Source organism: Centruroides vittatus, unplaced genomic scaffold, assembly GCF_030686945.1.
Source record: "Centruroides vittatus isolate TY-2023 unplaced genomic scaffold, ASM3068694v2 contig_937, whole genome shotgun sequence".
Lineage (NCBI taxonomy): Eukaryota > Metazoa > Arthropoda > Arachnida > Scorpiones > Buthidae > Centruroides > Centruroides vittatus.
This window is the reverse complement of record NW_027122622.1, coordinates 2,501-17,989: the sequence shown is the minus strand read 5'-3', so window position 1 is coordinate 17,989 and position 15,489 is coordinate 2,501. Positions and strand designations below refer to the sequence as shown.

The 15,489-nt window shown below is 38.1% G+C and overlaps 3 non-coding genes across 3 annotated transcripts in view; all 3 read left to right on the top strand.

Annotated features, from left to right (window-relative positions):
* The first annotated feature begins 11,519 nt into the window (after positions 1–11,519).
* LOC136984898 (small subunit ribosomal RNA) lies at positions 11,520–13,338 on the top strand. Its single transcript, XR_010882257.1, has one exon. It is a non-coding gene; the product is annotated as a small subunit ribosomal RNA (ribosomal RNA).
* A 1,261-nt stretch (positions 13,339–14,599) lies between these two features.
* Positions 14,600–14,753, top strand: LOC136984897 (5.8S ribosomal RNA). Its single transcript, XR_010882256.1, has one exon. It is a non-coding gene; the product is annotated as a 5.8S ribosomal RNA (ribosomal RNA).
* Positions 14,754–14,943: 190 nt separating this feature from the next.
* Positions 14,944–15,489, top strand: part of LOC136984899 (large subunit ribosomal RNA) — a 2,739-nt gene continuing 2,193 nt past the window's right edge. Inside the window, exon 1 of the ribosomal RNA XR_010882258.1 lies at positions 14,944–15,489. This exon is cut by the window's right edge and continues 2,193 nt beyond it. This is a non-coding gene — a ribosomal RNA (large subunit ribosomal RNA).

The window sequence follows — 15,489 nt, the reverse complement described above, 5'->3', positions numbered from 1 at the left end:
TAAAAACAATGACAACATTTTTCAATAAAGTGTTTGCATTCAAATATTTCCATCTTTAGTTGTAATCACTTTAAATTAAGCATAGTAATAAAAGTTTTTTTTTACTAATTAAAAGTGATTTTACTACAGAAATGAATGTAAGTGTAAAATTTATCTGGTATGACTTAAAGATAAAAACAACAAAAATATGCAACAACCTATCCAAAAAAGAAACCTGCCAAATTGGAAAAAATAATTTGGTACGGTGAGATTTCTGTTTGCACAAGTTTACTGTACTTCACCAAAAGATTCTGAAAGCCTAAATGATGATGATCATGTAAATCATACATAATATAAGCAATAGTCTTCACTTAACTTTGTCATTGTGTTTTATAAAATACTTCATCTTTTGAATTTATCTTGGTCTGAGAGAAAAGTGTAGACTAACCGAAAACTACAAATTCAAAAGTTTTAAAACTGAAGTTTAAATCTCGAAATAAAAGTATGTCACATACAAGATATTAATTTCTTTATCCAATTTTAAATATATTCTGAATTTTAAATATCTGAAACCTTTTATTATAACAATAAAAGTACAAGAATGGTTTCCAGTATATTTCATTTTTTTAAATTTGCTTCAATTTATATATAAACAACTGAATCTAATTTTCATTGATTAATTAATCCAAATAATCTTGCTGAAATTATTGGACTACTTTTGGACTATCAAATATTAATTAAATAGGTTAGAGGTGGGCAATTAAGCCACCATGTCATATTTATTTTAGTAATTATAATTTATAAATTTCTGGAAGAAAAAAAATTTGCCTGGAGCATGACTCTAATACAGAACTCTTGTTTATGGGTAAATGCATTGCCAGGATCTGAGTGTAACCTTTGCTTCCAGAATTATTAATTTAGACATATAACCAAACTGGTGTCTTGAATTTAATTACTATGACTAATTAATAATTTTTCAATTACAATTACCAAAGAGTTTACTAATGAATAACATTATATACAATTCTACAAACCACATATATAGCACCTAGAGTAATTCAATTAATAAATATTGAATAATTTTACAGTATTAATTGACAAGTCAATTTTTATAGCAAAAGAATTCAATTATCTTGAATTAGTTTTTCATAAAGTCATAGAGGTAATACATATTCTTTACTGTTTTTATGTCAGATAATTTAATTTTTTCATTTTTAAATATAACTTTAATATAAATAATCATACATCTTTACAACTTTCAAAAATATAAATTTCAAAGAAAATTGAAGTATACTGTCACTTTTTTAAACTTTTGAACAATGTTTGAAAGTTTAATAAGTTTGATTTAATATTGTTTATCTTGTTTTTCAATTAATTAACAAAATTTTTCCAAAATATATAAATAAATTGTATTAAAAACTTACAGCAAACATGAAAAATCTATAATACATTACTTAAAAACAGTATTTTAAAAACATTTAAAAAGATTTCAAAGTTCTACATATGATAATCCATTTAAAAGTGCTCAAACTAGTGATTTTTTTTCTAGGTCAAGCATGTTTCACACAAACTGCAAACAAATGATTTTGTACCATGTTCAGAAAATTGTAGAAAAACTGTATAATCATCCTGTATTACAAAAAATTTTGTTTTTAAACTCCCCCCTTTAAAGGTCCCACACACAGACTGGACACTGAATCTTGTTTATTGTTTTCCTTAATATCAAATGAATTACAACAACTCTTGTCTTGACCATTAACAAATTTTCAAAGGTACCATTCCAAATCAATTTCAATAAATCAGTTTTGATTTTGTATTATATTTTCTTTTTATCATTCAAATTTTAAACATAATTTCCTAAATATTAATTTCATTCCCAGACTTTCTGAAATTGATCTACATGTATATAACAATCAATTAATATGTAATACAATAAATGTGAAATAATTTCTATTCAATTACAATTTCCTCTTCATTGGTACGAATTATATATTTGCTTGTTATACTTTGTTAGTGAACAAGTAAGTATAATAAACATTTTCAACATAAGACAATTAATATATAGAATTTAAATTACATATTACATGTTTAATTTACTTATAACTTCTATGATGCTGTAAATAAGTAATTATATCATTGTAACTATTAATTACATTATTTGGACAATATTAATCCTCTAATTTTATACTTTAATTAAAAAAGATATATATATATATATAACAATTTTTGATACATTTAATTAGATTAAATTTATTAAACATGCTTAGGAAATGAAATAGTAGTTTATAAATATTTGCAAATGGAAAAAAATAAGACTTTCTACTTTCTTTCTGTAATGGTTGGAATTTCAACTTGTAGTTTCAAATAAAGCACATCTGATTTCAAATGATAAACACATATAACAGGCATATACTGTCAACTGATTTAATGCTTCATGTAAGCTTCTAATTCAATAATATTTTTCTATAACAATTTTAAATGAATTTTTATATACATGAATGACAAGATCATGCATCTGGATAGTTCATTGATAACAAAAAAAAAAGCAAGAAATTAAATAAATTCCAGCTGTATTATAAGCTATTTGAGAGATTTATAGTTAATTTAAGATGTTAAACTATCTTTTGTCCAATATTATGGTTAATGACTGAATTTTTTCTTTAACATCAGCTGTTATTCAAGATTTCATAAGAAAAAAGTGAAATGAATATTATCTTTCACAATTGTCTATGTAGCTGTTATGAAATTAATCAACAGTGATGATTAGAATTAGCAGTTCAAAATAGATTGAATTATAAGTTCAAATCTGTAAAAGAAGTTTAATAATGATTATTTTTTTATATTATTGTAATACTTGATCATTCAAAGATGTAAAGGTGAAGAGGATTGGTATTCTATTTAATTAAGAAACCTGTTGGAATTTTGAATAATTTTTGATTCAATATTATCTTATAACTCTCAGATCATCTATACGTTAAAAATTCTTGAAATTCTTTGGTATTATTCGGTGACTGAGGATAATGAATAATAACAATCTTTAGCATTATTTTTCAATATATTCAAACTAGCCTTTAGAACAGTGGTTCTTAACCTTTTCAGTGTTCACCACCTTCTTAAATATGAAAATTACTTTTTGCACCCCTTAAAAAATGTGTGTATATATTTTATTTAAGAAAAAACATTTATTGCATAAATAAATGCTGTGTTTATTAACAATATATAATATGATATAACATAAAAAGCAATATTTAAATTTAATAACTAGGTTGTTGTTGTTTATTCATAATATTTCTATTAAAACGAGGCTCTTTTTTTGAAAGAGCCAGGCATAAGTCATCAGATGCATTTAAGCAATTTCTGGCTTTTGTTTTGATGTTCAAAAGTGCTGAAAATCCCATTTGACAATGGTAGGTGGTTGCAAATGGTAAAAGTCTCTCTAGTCTTACTTTTGCCACTTGTGGATAAGCTTTTAACTGTTTACACCAGAACTGTTCTAAGTCTAGTTTTCAAATTCCATTTCCATACGCGCATTAGCTAATTTTTAAAAAAAGTTTTTGAAATTTCTCTCGCACCCGAGGGTGCATGTACCCCAGGTTAAGAACCACTGCTTTAGAATAATGTTAACCATTATTGTAAAACCCTTATCAATTACAGTTTTGTGAAAATACTTAAATCATATTTGCTTAAAGTTAACTCTTGATTTTAAATATTTTTTTGGGCTAACAACTTAGATTAAAATTGAAAAAAACAAGTAAAAGGATAAAAATAAACTTTTCAAACCTGTTACTGGTGCATTCTCCTAGAACTCACAAATGAAATATCTGTTTACGAACATTTTCGAACCACAGCAACAGTTCTTCATCGGGTAATTTTTGAACATTATAATATTTGAAAGTTAAAATGTTCAAATATCATTGGCTAAGAGCAGCGTTCCATCAGAAATTTCAAAAATTATCTGATGAAGAACCGTTGCTATGGTTCGAAAACGTTTGTAAACAGATATTTCATTTGTGAGTTCTAGGAGAACGCACCAGTAACAGGTTTGAAGAGTTTATTACTATTCTCCGGTGTTGAGATAAAGATGTGTAAATGGATATTTATATGGATTTTTAATATTTTATATTAAAATGAAAAATCAGATCATTTGAGCATTGACACACACAATTCCTTCTTCTCTCTCACAACAAAATTTATTTCAGTGTATTATTTCTCTCTAATTAAAATCTGAAAACAAGCTATTTATTTGTTAATACACATTTACTAGTATTAATTTGAAACTAACCAAGTTTCTTAAAGCTGGAGAATTTTTATCTATGAAAAGTTTGATATTTTAATGTTTCGAGAAGAATGATATTTTAGCTAAGGCATTTTAATTCCTTATTTTATAAACAATTTAATGTAGATCCAATTTACCAAGGAGATTTTGAAAATAATAGTGTGGATGGGAAGAGAAAATTTACCTGATGCTGTCCCAACACTATTTGGAAATATGAATCAAAATCAAGTATCGGGTTAAACATTTAAAGGTGCGCTTCTGTTCTTAGTAATGAAACTTAAAAATAGGTTTCTGTTAATTTTTTGAAACAACTTTTAAATAATCTTGTATCTACTGTATTATTTATGCAATGTCCTCGTACCAATATACAACATTTAATCAACTTTTAAATACAATTTATGCTTGTTTATCAATCCAGGTCTTTGAAGAAAGCAGAATTACAGTAGAATTACAGTAGTGGAAGAAATTAAAACAAAAGATCAGTCATGTACAGTCAAAAAGCCATTTACACCACAGCCATCAGAACTAACAGTTCTAACTTGCAAGAGAAATACTGTTGATCAGGGTTTCCAAACCAGGGGTTGCGGTGATATTAAACAGGAGCCGCGAAACAATAATGAAATCATTTTATGAAAAAAAATCATTTATTATAAACTCAAAAACATTTTACTTACAATAAGTACATATGTAAAAAAAAGAAATTAATGTGATGGTTGCATTTATTTTCATTTATATATACAGTCAAAATTCAATTAGTAATAGTAAGGCTTACTGTTATTATTTCTTTTGGTGGGTGGTTACAAAATATTAATTTTATTTATATTTACTATTTGGGGGGTCGCGTAGCTAAGAAAGTTGAGAATCGTTGCCGTAGATAATAGGTTTTATATACCGAAGAAAATCTTCCTAACTATGACGATGAACTGTACTGTACATCCACCAACTAATTAGGACCGAACAGGTATGCACCATAGCACGTAACTAAACACTCAAATAGCAACTTAGTCACTACTATATTTTTGTTTTCTTTAGATAATTTTATCGACAGCAGCAAAAAATGGTTTTACAACCGATGCACATAAAAAGCTACAACAGCACTGTCTATGCAGAAATTCAAATTGAAATTCAAATTGAAATACTCTAAGGAAAATATTATCCAAATGACAAATTTGTAAATTTTGCCCCGAAATACTGCAAGGCAACACTACCTTCATGTTGTGAGGTGATGAAAAAAATAATACAGCAATTTGTTACTGTAAGATCATTGGAAACCGCAAAGAACACTATTATAAAATCCAAAAAATAAAATATACTACACAAAAAGTGCATCAAAATAAATGTTGTCTTTGCATCTGATTTTGTTTTTGTTAGCTCTTGTTTTTCTTTTACTCAAACTGTGACAAGAAGCACATAGGGTTAAAAATATAACACAAAAAGGAAATAATTAGAATTGCAATAAGACAATATAGCTGTATTTAATAATAAAAGAAACTGAAAACAAAGACCAAGTGTTGCCCTTGACTGTAGAGACTCCAATTAGAAATAATTTCCCTGATTCAAAATAATTTATATATATTAAAAATTTGTGATAAATACATGCCAAATTTGCAAAGTTACTGTTGCTCTTAATTTTTCCAATTGATCTTGCATTAAATCTTTTTGCATGTAATTTTTTTTAATCTAAATTCTACTTGTTTTTAAATTTATCTGTATTTTACAACTGTACTCGCATTAATTGTTGGCAAAGTTTATCATTTTGACCTTGAAAAATCTTAAGATACAGTTGAATCTATGATCATTTTCGTGTCACTTCTATGGAACCTCTACGATTCGTCTGCTAAGAACTATTGTGGCAGATGAACATACCTGGGTAATCTAACGCAGTAATTCTTAACGGAGGCCACAGCCCCCTGGGGGTCCATAAAAAGTTTGTTGAAGGCCGCCAAATTATGCAAATTTCCTTCAGAATGTAATAAAAAGAAAATTGATGTAGGGAAACCGGGGCTAGTTGTCACAGTTTTTAGTTATTTCTAGTTTTAGGGTCTATAATATCAATTTACTTAAAGGGTTTAGATTGTACCCAATATATTTAAGTTTAAGTGAAAGTGTATACACCTACATATCCTTTGATTTGGTTTATAAGAAATATATAAACATTCAATAATTTTTGTCATAGTTATTAATTATTTTAGAAACTGTGTTACTCTTTGACAACATACCCCTTCTATGAGCATGTTGTCACAGAGTAAGTGGTATATTGTGACAGGCTGTACGTAGTCTAAGTTCTCACATTTCATTAGTTTATTTTGCTTTTGTTAAATTATGCATAATATGACATTTACTCATGCCAATTCTATAAAAAAAATAGATTACTAATTTACTATTATTTATTCTGGGAAAGACAAGTAACTCAAATCTTCACATATTGTCTTTGGAGTCAATGTTGTGACAAACATATAAATTTACATCTGTACGTAGCTCATGAGACCAAACTCTCACCACAAACCAAACATAAAATCTTTTCTTTCTTTTCTGACGAGTCAGTCATAGTGACAAGTTGCCCTGTTCGACTTGTGACAATTTGCCCCAAATGAATTTCCTTAACAAATCGGTTCGTAGTTTTTAATTTCAAACTAAAAAATTCAACTGCTCGTAACATACATATACATTAACAACCCATCTAATAGGAAATACAGTCGTTACTCACCTTATTCTAATTGCAAATTTTGCAAACAGCACAAGACTTGATGCATCAAAATTTATGCAACTCGCCATAAATCTTTTAATCGCTAATTAACGAAAAACAATGCAATGGATATTATTTGAATTTTGTAACGACGTAGGCGAGCGGTAAACAAACCTATTCTTACATGACATGACCATTCAGTTTTGATTATATAGGTGATATTTGCACTGTGACAACATGCCCCTTGTGACAACTAGCTCCAGTCTCCCATATAACTGAATATAATATTGAATAGTGAGTTAAGAAAAATAAAGCTAAATAGGACAACTTTATTTATTTTTTTATTTCTTCCTACATACAATTATGTTAGTACAGAAGAAACAAAAGCAAGTATGCTATTTACACCACAGTATTTATTTTTTTTATTCCAAAGCAATTCTAAAAAGCTATTGATGCTTGAAATTTTAAAAATAATTAGAAGAAATAGTAGGCTTAGTAGTAGTTTTGAAAATTTAAACATTTTTGCAAAAGATCTGCAAAATCTTTACAAGTTGAGGGTGTTTTAGTTTCAGTTTACTTATAGTATCGACTTTGAATTGATTTATTGACATGTTTCTTATTTTATTGTTAAAAATTAATGAGTTTTCGTGTTTAATTGTGAAGTTCGAAGGTTATTTAAATAGATAATGAAATAAGAAAGTTATGAATTAAGTTTATTACATAACAAAATCAATTTATTATAGATAATTTAACAAACATAAATTATTATTAAAAAAAGGAAGTCACAAAAAAGCTATGAAATATTTCATCGGCGGCGAGTATAAAAAGGTTAAGAACCACTGGTATAGATCCTTAAAAAGTACAAAGAAAATTAAATGAACGGGAACACGTCAGTGATCTCACTTGACAAGAATTGTAAGCGTCCGCCTGCAATGTGCTACTCCGTGACGTAATAATAATTTAGCAACGAAAGCTTCCACTGTGTGTAGTCAGTAAGTAATCCAATGATTTTTCGTTTATATCTCTCATTACGTTCGTGGCTCCCTAAAATATTTCTATCTGTTTAGAACATGTCTACTATGGACGTCTGACATTAAAGCAAAATGAGCGAAAAACGGGCCATGTATTAACAATAAATTTTTATCACCCGACATTGGTAAACGGGCCAAACGCCACTTCCGATTCGACATGCGATTTCCTCCACCATCGGAAAGCCAGATTGCATTAATTACTATTAAAATGCTGGAAGATCATAGACAAAATTCAAACGAAAAGACTTACATTCCCAAGTCGACGCATCACATATTCCTCACGAAACCGAAACCACGCGAAAGTGATTTGCATCCAGTCACCTATCCCCGCGTGCAAATGAACACCGTGGATTAAAATATAATTAGCGACTTGGGAGAGATTAATTACAAATGTCTTTAACATCGCTTTTAGTCCGTTTAAATACTAATAATTTAATTAAATTATGTTTAATTATAACTTATAGTAATAACGATAAATTTCATATAAAGCCCATATAGGTATAATTCATATTTATTTCCAATTTTACCTATGCCAAAAAGAATACGCCTAAATTTTTTGCGCATTTATACCGATTTAAAAAAAAAACGAACAAAAGACGTCTAAACACAATAATTTATCACGCAGTTATGGAATGATAAAAACGTCAGTCTAATGCAAAGACGACAAATGTATCCGTTATACGAGTCGATAGATATTATGCCCAATTTCTCGGAATGATTTAAATAAATTAAATAAAATAAAAAGTATTTCAGTAATACCGGTTTTCGTATCATCGACAACAGCTCCAATAATACGAAAAGTATATTTATAATTCTTACCCGTCGCGCGTATTAAGGGGACTCTGGCGCTTACTGAAGTTTCATTCCTAAATTATAAAAGTTTTTATTTTAATAGTGAATTAATGATTAAAATTCCTTACCGGCGGTGTTAAGAAACTCGGTGTACAGTATGGAGTGGAATTCCAAATACTGTAGTTTCCGTCCGATTTCGACGCGACGATTGTACCTAAAACGAGTATAAAACGTCGGTCGGAGTTTATCGGAACGGAAGGCATAAAAAAAAAATAATAATAATGAAATTATTCGCATAATAAATAATAAGGCATAATAATAATATAATGGATATTAATACGATTGTTATCAATCGATGAAAATAAGAAACGAAATAGTTTCCCGTCACACGTTTCAAGCATCTACCGCTGCTTCGGGAGAATTAAATCGATAATTTACGAAATAATATTACGATGATTTCTTAATAGTTGATTACTTAAAATCGTTAATAGCGGCGTAGTGAAGGTCCGATAAGTTTGTAACTTATAAATTAGAACAAATTCCGTTGAAAAACTTACCGACGAAAACAGTAGTAAGGACCGGAACGGGTCGGCTTTTAATTATAATTTCCCAAGTTAGTTTTTTGTTTATTTATATATTTAATAGACAAAAAATAAAGAACGTTTATCCAATAAATAATATTTATTCTTATAAGGATTAAAATGATTCGTTATCCGCTAGTAAAAGACGGCGATCTTAGCAATTATAAAATGATTAAAAATCTGTTTATTTATTTTATTAATAAATATGAATATTTATGACCGTTATCGGCGGTAAAAAGAACTGGAATTTAATCGGTAAGTAAAATTTTGACCTCACTTTCGTCGGAGATCCGCGAACGTATAATTTCGGAGACCGAGAAGTAGAGCGCCGGGAGGTCGGATTGTAATGCCGAGGGGCTCGGACTACCTGACCGATTTTCCGTCGGGAGTTCGTCAGTACCGAAACGGGAAAATATTGGCGGTAGCGGGCTTCGTCGGGATTCGGAAAGAACGTTCCGTCGGGTTCGCAACGTAAACCGCGACGATAATTTCGGAGACCGAGAAGTAGGGCGACGGGAGGTCGGATTGTAATGCCGAGGGGCTCGGCTACCTGGACCGATTTTCCGTCGGGAGTTCGTCAGTAACTGAAACGGGAAATATTGGCGGTTAGCGGGCTTTTCGTCGGGATCGGAAAGAACGTTCCGTCGGGTTCGCAACGTAAACCGCGACGATAATTTCGGAGACCGAGAAGTAGGGCGCCGGGAGGTCGGATTGTAATGCCGAGGGGCTCGGCTACCTGACCGATTTTCCGTCGGGAGTTCGTCAGTAACGAAACGGGAAATATTGGCGGTAGCGGGCTTCGTCGGGATCGGAAAGAACGTTCCGTCGGGTTCGCAACGTAAACCGCGACGATAATTTCGGAGACCGAGAAGTAGGGCGACGGGAGGTCGGATTGAATGCCGAGGGGTTCGGCTACTCGTTCGATTTTCCGTCGCGAGGTAGAGACGTTCGCGTCAGGGGTCGTTTTTGGGGGGTTTTTTAAAAATTGTGAAAAGGGAAAAAATTATTTCAAAAAAGTGCAAAAGCAGTTTTATCGGGCTTATCGAGTTCTCAGATACACCGTAAACAGTTTTTAATTTTACTGGAAAATTTTTTTTCTACTCGCTATTTTATGGCGCATCCATAAACGTCCTGCTGCAATTCTGTCCTATATATATGGGAGGTGGTGAGCAGGACTGAACCTCCGGTCAATGTAGGTAAGAGAGAACGAGAAATCGAACTCTCAGGCGGAGCTTTCCGGCATGATGGTGGAGTGACCGTCGACTAATGTCGGTGATGCGGGCCGGGCCCGGGCTCTGCTCCGAATGTGGCGGGAATGAGGTGGAGGGTACCCGAGGGTGCCGGGATGTAGTTTTACGTTACCGGCGGGTACTGTAGCGGCGGCGAATGCGGGAAGGCCTCGGCCCGTTCGATTCGTCCGCCGGATATATCTGAAACACGGACCAAGGCGGCGGCGAATGCGGGAAGGCTTCGGCCCGTTCGATTCGTCCGCCAAAATTGTTTGAAACACGGACCAAGGCGACGCAGTGTAGCAGCGGCGAATGCGGGAAGGCCTCGGCCCGTTCGATTCGTCCGGCGGATATTTGTGAAACACGGACCAAAGCGAGTGCGGCCGAGTACGTAAGGAAAGGCGGCGTTTCTTGCTGTAGTAGATCTCGACAGTCAGGTTGTTACGCATTTGGCCTCGCTTGTTGCGGCGGGCCGGCGTTCGTCGTCCCGCACACCCCGGTGTGCCTTACGCTTTCACAGCAGTGTCGTGCCAGGCTTCCCGTGGAGGCGTGAATTGGCCGACGTGTTACGATAACAGGTCTGTTGCTTACGTGAACCGCCTCTGTCTCGATGCGGCTCCGAAAAAGAGACGGGAATTCAGTTTCTCGTCGGCAGGTTGCTCGAAATCTGTTAGCCGACCGAAAAGCGAACTCGGCGGGCCGCCGTTCTCTTCCTCCTTAATAGGCCCCGGCGCCTGGTTAGTAGCCGGATCGACCGGGGCCCAGTATTGGCAAAAGCAAACCCGTTAAACGAGAGAGGAGTTTCGGTGGCTCGGGAGATATATATACGTAGCAAATACGCTCGGGCCGTGCGATTGACGGCGTAGTTGCCGGCCCGTGTATACGGGGGGACTTCGGGTCATCCCGATTACGCCTTGCCGTAGAGCGGCGGACACGCCTATTGGATACCTGGTTGATTCCTGCCAGTAGGTCATATGCTTGTCTCGAAGATTAAGCCATGCATGTCTAAGTATAAGCAATACCGAAATAAGGTGAAACCGCGAATGGCTCATTAAATCAGTTACGGTTCCTTAGACTGTACTTTCCTACTTGGATAACTGTGGTAATTCTAGAGCTAATACATGCATCAGAGCTCCGACCTTCGGGGACGAGCGCATTTATTAGACCAAGACCAATCGGGCTTAGGCCCGCAAATGGTGGTGACTCTGGATAACTTTCAGCTGATCGCACGGTCTAGCACCGGCGACGTATCTTTCAAGTGTCTGCCTTATCAACTTTCGATGGTAGGTTATGCGCCTACCATGGTCGTTACGGGTAACGGGGAATCAGGGTTCGATTCCGGAGAGGGAGCCTGAGAAACGGCTACCACATCCAAGGAAGGCAGCAGGCGCGCAAATTACCCACTCCCGGCACGGGGAGGTAGTGACGAAAAATAACAATACGGGACTCTATTGAGGCCCCGTAATTGGAATGGGTACAATCTAAACCCTTTAACGAGTATCCATTGGAGGGCAAGTCTGGTGCCAGCAGCCGCGGTAATTCCAGCTCCAATAGCGTATATTAAAGTTGTTGTGGTTAAAAAGCTCGTAGTTGGATCTCAGATTCAGACCTGCGGTCCACCGCCCGGTGGTTACTGTAGGGACTGGACGTTTGGCCGGATTCCTTTGATGCTCTTTGCCGAGTGTCTTGGGTGTCCGGCACGTTTACTTTGAAAAAATTAGAGTGCTCAAAGCAGGCGTACCGCCTGAATAATGGTGCATGGAATAATGGAATAAGACCTCGTCTCTATTTTGTTGGTTTTCGGAAAACGAGGAAATGATTAAGAGGGACAGACGGGGGCATTCGTATTGCGACGCTAGAGGTGAAATTCTTGGACCGTCGCAAGACGAACTACTGCGAAAGCATTTGCCAAGAATGTTTTCATTAATCAAGAACGAAAGTTAGAGGTTCGAAGGCGATCAGATACCGCCCTAGTTCTAACCATAAACGATGCCAACCAGCAATCCGCCTGAGTTCCTCAAATGACTCGGCGGGCAGCTTCCGGGAAACCAAAGTGTTTGGGTTCCAGGGGAAGTATGGTTGCAAAGCTGAAACTTAAAGGAATTGACGGAAGGGCACCACCAGGAGTGGAGCCTGCGGCTTAATTTGACTCAACACGGGAAAACTTACCCGGCCCGGACACTGGAAGGATTGACAGATTAAGAGCTCTTTCTTGATTCAGTGGGTGGTGGTGCATGGCCGTTCTTAGTTGGTGGAGCGATTTGTCTGGTTAATTCCGATAACGAACGAGACTCTAGCCTACTAAATAGACGAGCGATTACTGGAGTCGCTCGATCTTCTTAGAGGGACAAGCGGCTTTTAGCCGCACGAGACAGAGCAATAACAGGTCTGTGATGCCCTTAGATGTCCGGGGCCGCACGCGCGCTACACTGAAGGAATCAGCGTGCGTTTACCCCTGTCCGGCAGGACTGGGTAACCCGATCAACCTCCTTCGTGATAGGGATAGGGGCTTGTAATTCTTGCCCTTGAACGAGGAATTCCCAGTAAGCACGAGTCATAAGCTCGTGTTGATTACGTCCCTGCCCTTTGTACACACCGCCCGTCGCTACTACCGATTGAATGATTTAGTGAGGTCTTCGGACTGGCGCTCGGAGCGGCTTTTCTGGTCGCGCCGGCGTGCCGGAAAGATGACCGAACTTGATTATTTAGAGGAAGTAAAAGTCGTAACAAGGTTTCCGTAGGTGAACCTGCGGAAGGATCATTACCGATCGGGGGAGGCCTCGCGTCTCTGGCCCTGATTCGAACAGTAGCAAATACTCTATAGTTGGAGGTGTCTGTACCCGCGGCACCGTGCCTTCACGGGATCCGTGCTGGCGTCGCGGGGGTGTCCTTCGCTAGAGGGACGCTAGGCGTAAGAGCGTTCCGCCACCTCCCGAATTTTTAGGCGGCTTTATAGCCGGCCGATTGGACGTGTCGAGGCTTTCTGGCCCCGTCGTCTTAAATGATTTTATATTAGGCGGCTTTATAGCCGGCCGATTGGACGTGTCGAGGCTTTCTGGCCCCGTCGTCTTAAATGATTTTATATTAGGCGGCTTTATAGCCGGCCGATTGGACGTGTCGAGGCTTTCTAGCCCCGTCGTCTTAAGAGATAGAGCTAATACGGGAACTTTATACGGCGGGCCACGCTTGCTTTTCATGCGAGTACGGTGTCAGTCCTCTTGGACGGGCGTCCCGACCATCCCTTCGGGGACCGGGTACTGCCGACATCCGTTGTCGCGCGAGCGTTGGTATCGTCGCCTAGTCGGCGGAGAGAGTTCCGTCGTTGTGTGTCTGGACGTTTGTCGGTCTTGGCTTTCTCTGCTATTGCTCTGGTGTGCCCGTAGCAAGAGGTTGTTGCTGTGATATGTTCCCTTAGAGGGCGGGCGATGCTGGAGACGGAAGAAGATGCCGAAAACTGGGGCGGAAAATCGGCGGAGAGAGATAGTAACTATCCGGTGAAGCGAAGAAGAGTGAGTAGTCGCCGAAGACTGTTGCGGCAGTCGGCGGAGGTGCGGAACAGAGTTAATTGACGTTCCCCTTGTGTTCGGAGTAGCGTTCGACTGCTGTTGCCGGTGCACTAGAGAACGAGAAGAGTTTGCCTTGACTGACGGACCGACAGAGTGACTTCGGCGGTCCTTTTTTTGCCTTCGACGGCGGCTGGACCCACTGTTTTCCTCTTCCGCTTACGGCAAACACGGTGCCTGTCGTTTCGACGGGGGACCCGGCCATCCCGCGAGGGATCGGGTCTCTTGGCGCTGGTGGTGCCGCGGTGGAGGAGGGTCCGACCTTAGGGCCCGAAAGCGTATGCGAGACGGGCGCCTACGACCCGGACTGCAGGTTGCAGCCGGGGTGTGCCTCTCCGTAGCGGCGTCGGACGGCCGCGAGAGAGGCGCTAGGCGTAACGAGCGTGTTGGGACGCCGGCCCGAAAACCCGTAAGTTCGAAAAACTTATTATTAATTATCAATAGAGCTAATACTATAAGTACAACTCGAAGTGGTGGATCACTCGGCTCACGGGTCGATGAAGAACGCAGCCAGCTGCGAGACTTGGTGTGAATTGCAGGACACATTGAGCACTGATTCTTCGAACGCACATTGCGGCCTCGGGTCCTTCCCGTGGCCTCGCCTGTCTGAGGGTCGGAAAATGCCTAGGGACGCGTTACCGCGTGCCCGATTGGACGTGTCGTTGCGAAAGCATCGTCGTCTTAAGTGTTATTAAATAAGCCGGTGGCTCTGTGGAAGAGGCAGGCAACCGTCCGCTGGTCTTGGACGAACGCCCGCCGCAGACTCTCGACAATCCCTTTGAGTCGCCGGCAAGAGACAGACCAGTCGACCTCAGATCAGACGAGATTACCCGCTGAATTTAAGCATATAAGTAAGCGGAGGAAAAGAAACCAACAGGGATTCCCCTAGTAACGGCGAGCGAACGGGGAAGAGTCCAGCGCCGAATCCCGCGTTCCTCTGGACGCAGGGAAATGTGGCGTTAGGGAGGTCGGTTTCCACGTTGCGAACCGCGGTGCAAGTCCCCCTGACCGGGGCTCTGGCCCAGAGCGGGTGCAAGGCCCTTAGCTGCCGCGGTCGCTTCGGGATTCGACCTCTCAAGAGTCGGGTTGTTTGGGAGTGCAGCCCTAAGCAGGTGGTAAACTCCACCTAAGACTAAATACGGCCGTGAGACCGATAGCAAACAAGTACCGTGGTCGGTGGGACGGAGCGAGAGCGTACACGTTGGGACCCGAAAGATGGTGAACTATGCCTGGGCAGGACGAGGCCAGAGGAAACTCTGGTGGAGGTCCGCAGCGATTCTGACGTGCAAATCGATCGTCAGACCTTGGTATAGGGGCGAAAGACTAATCGAACCGTCTAGTAGCTGGTTCCC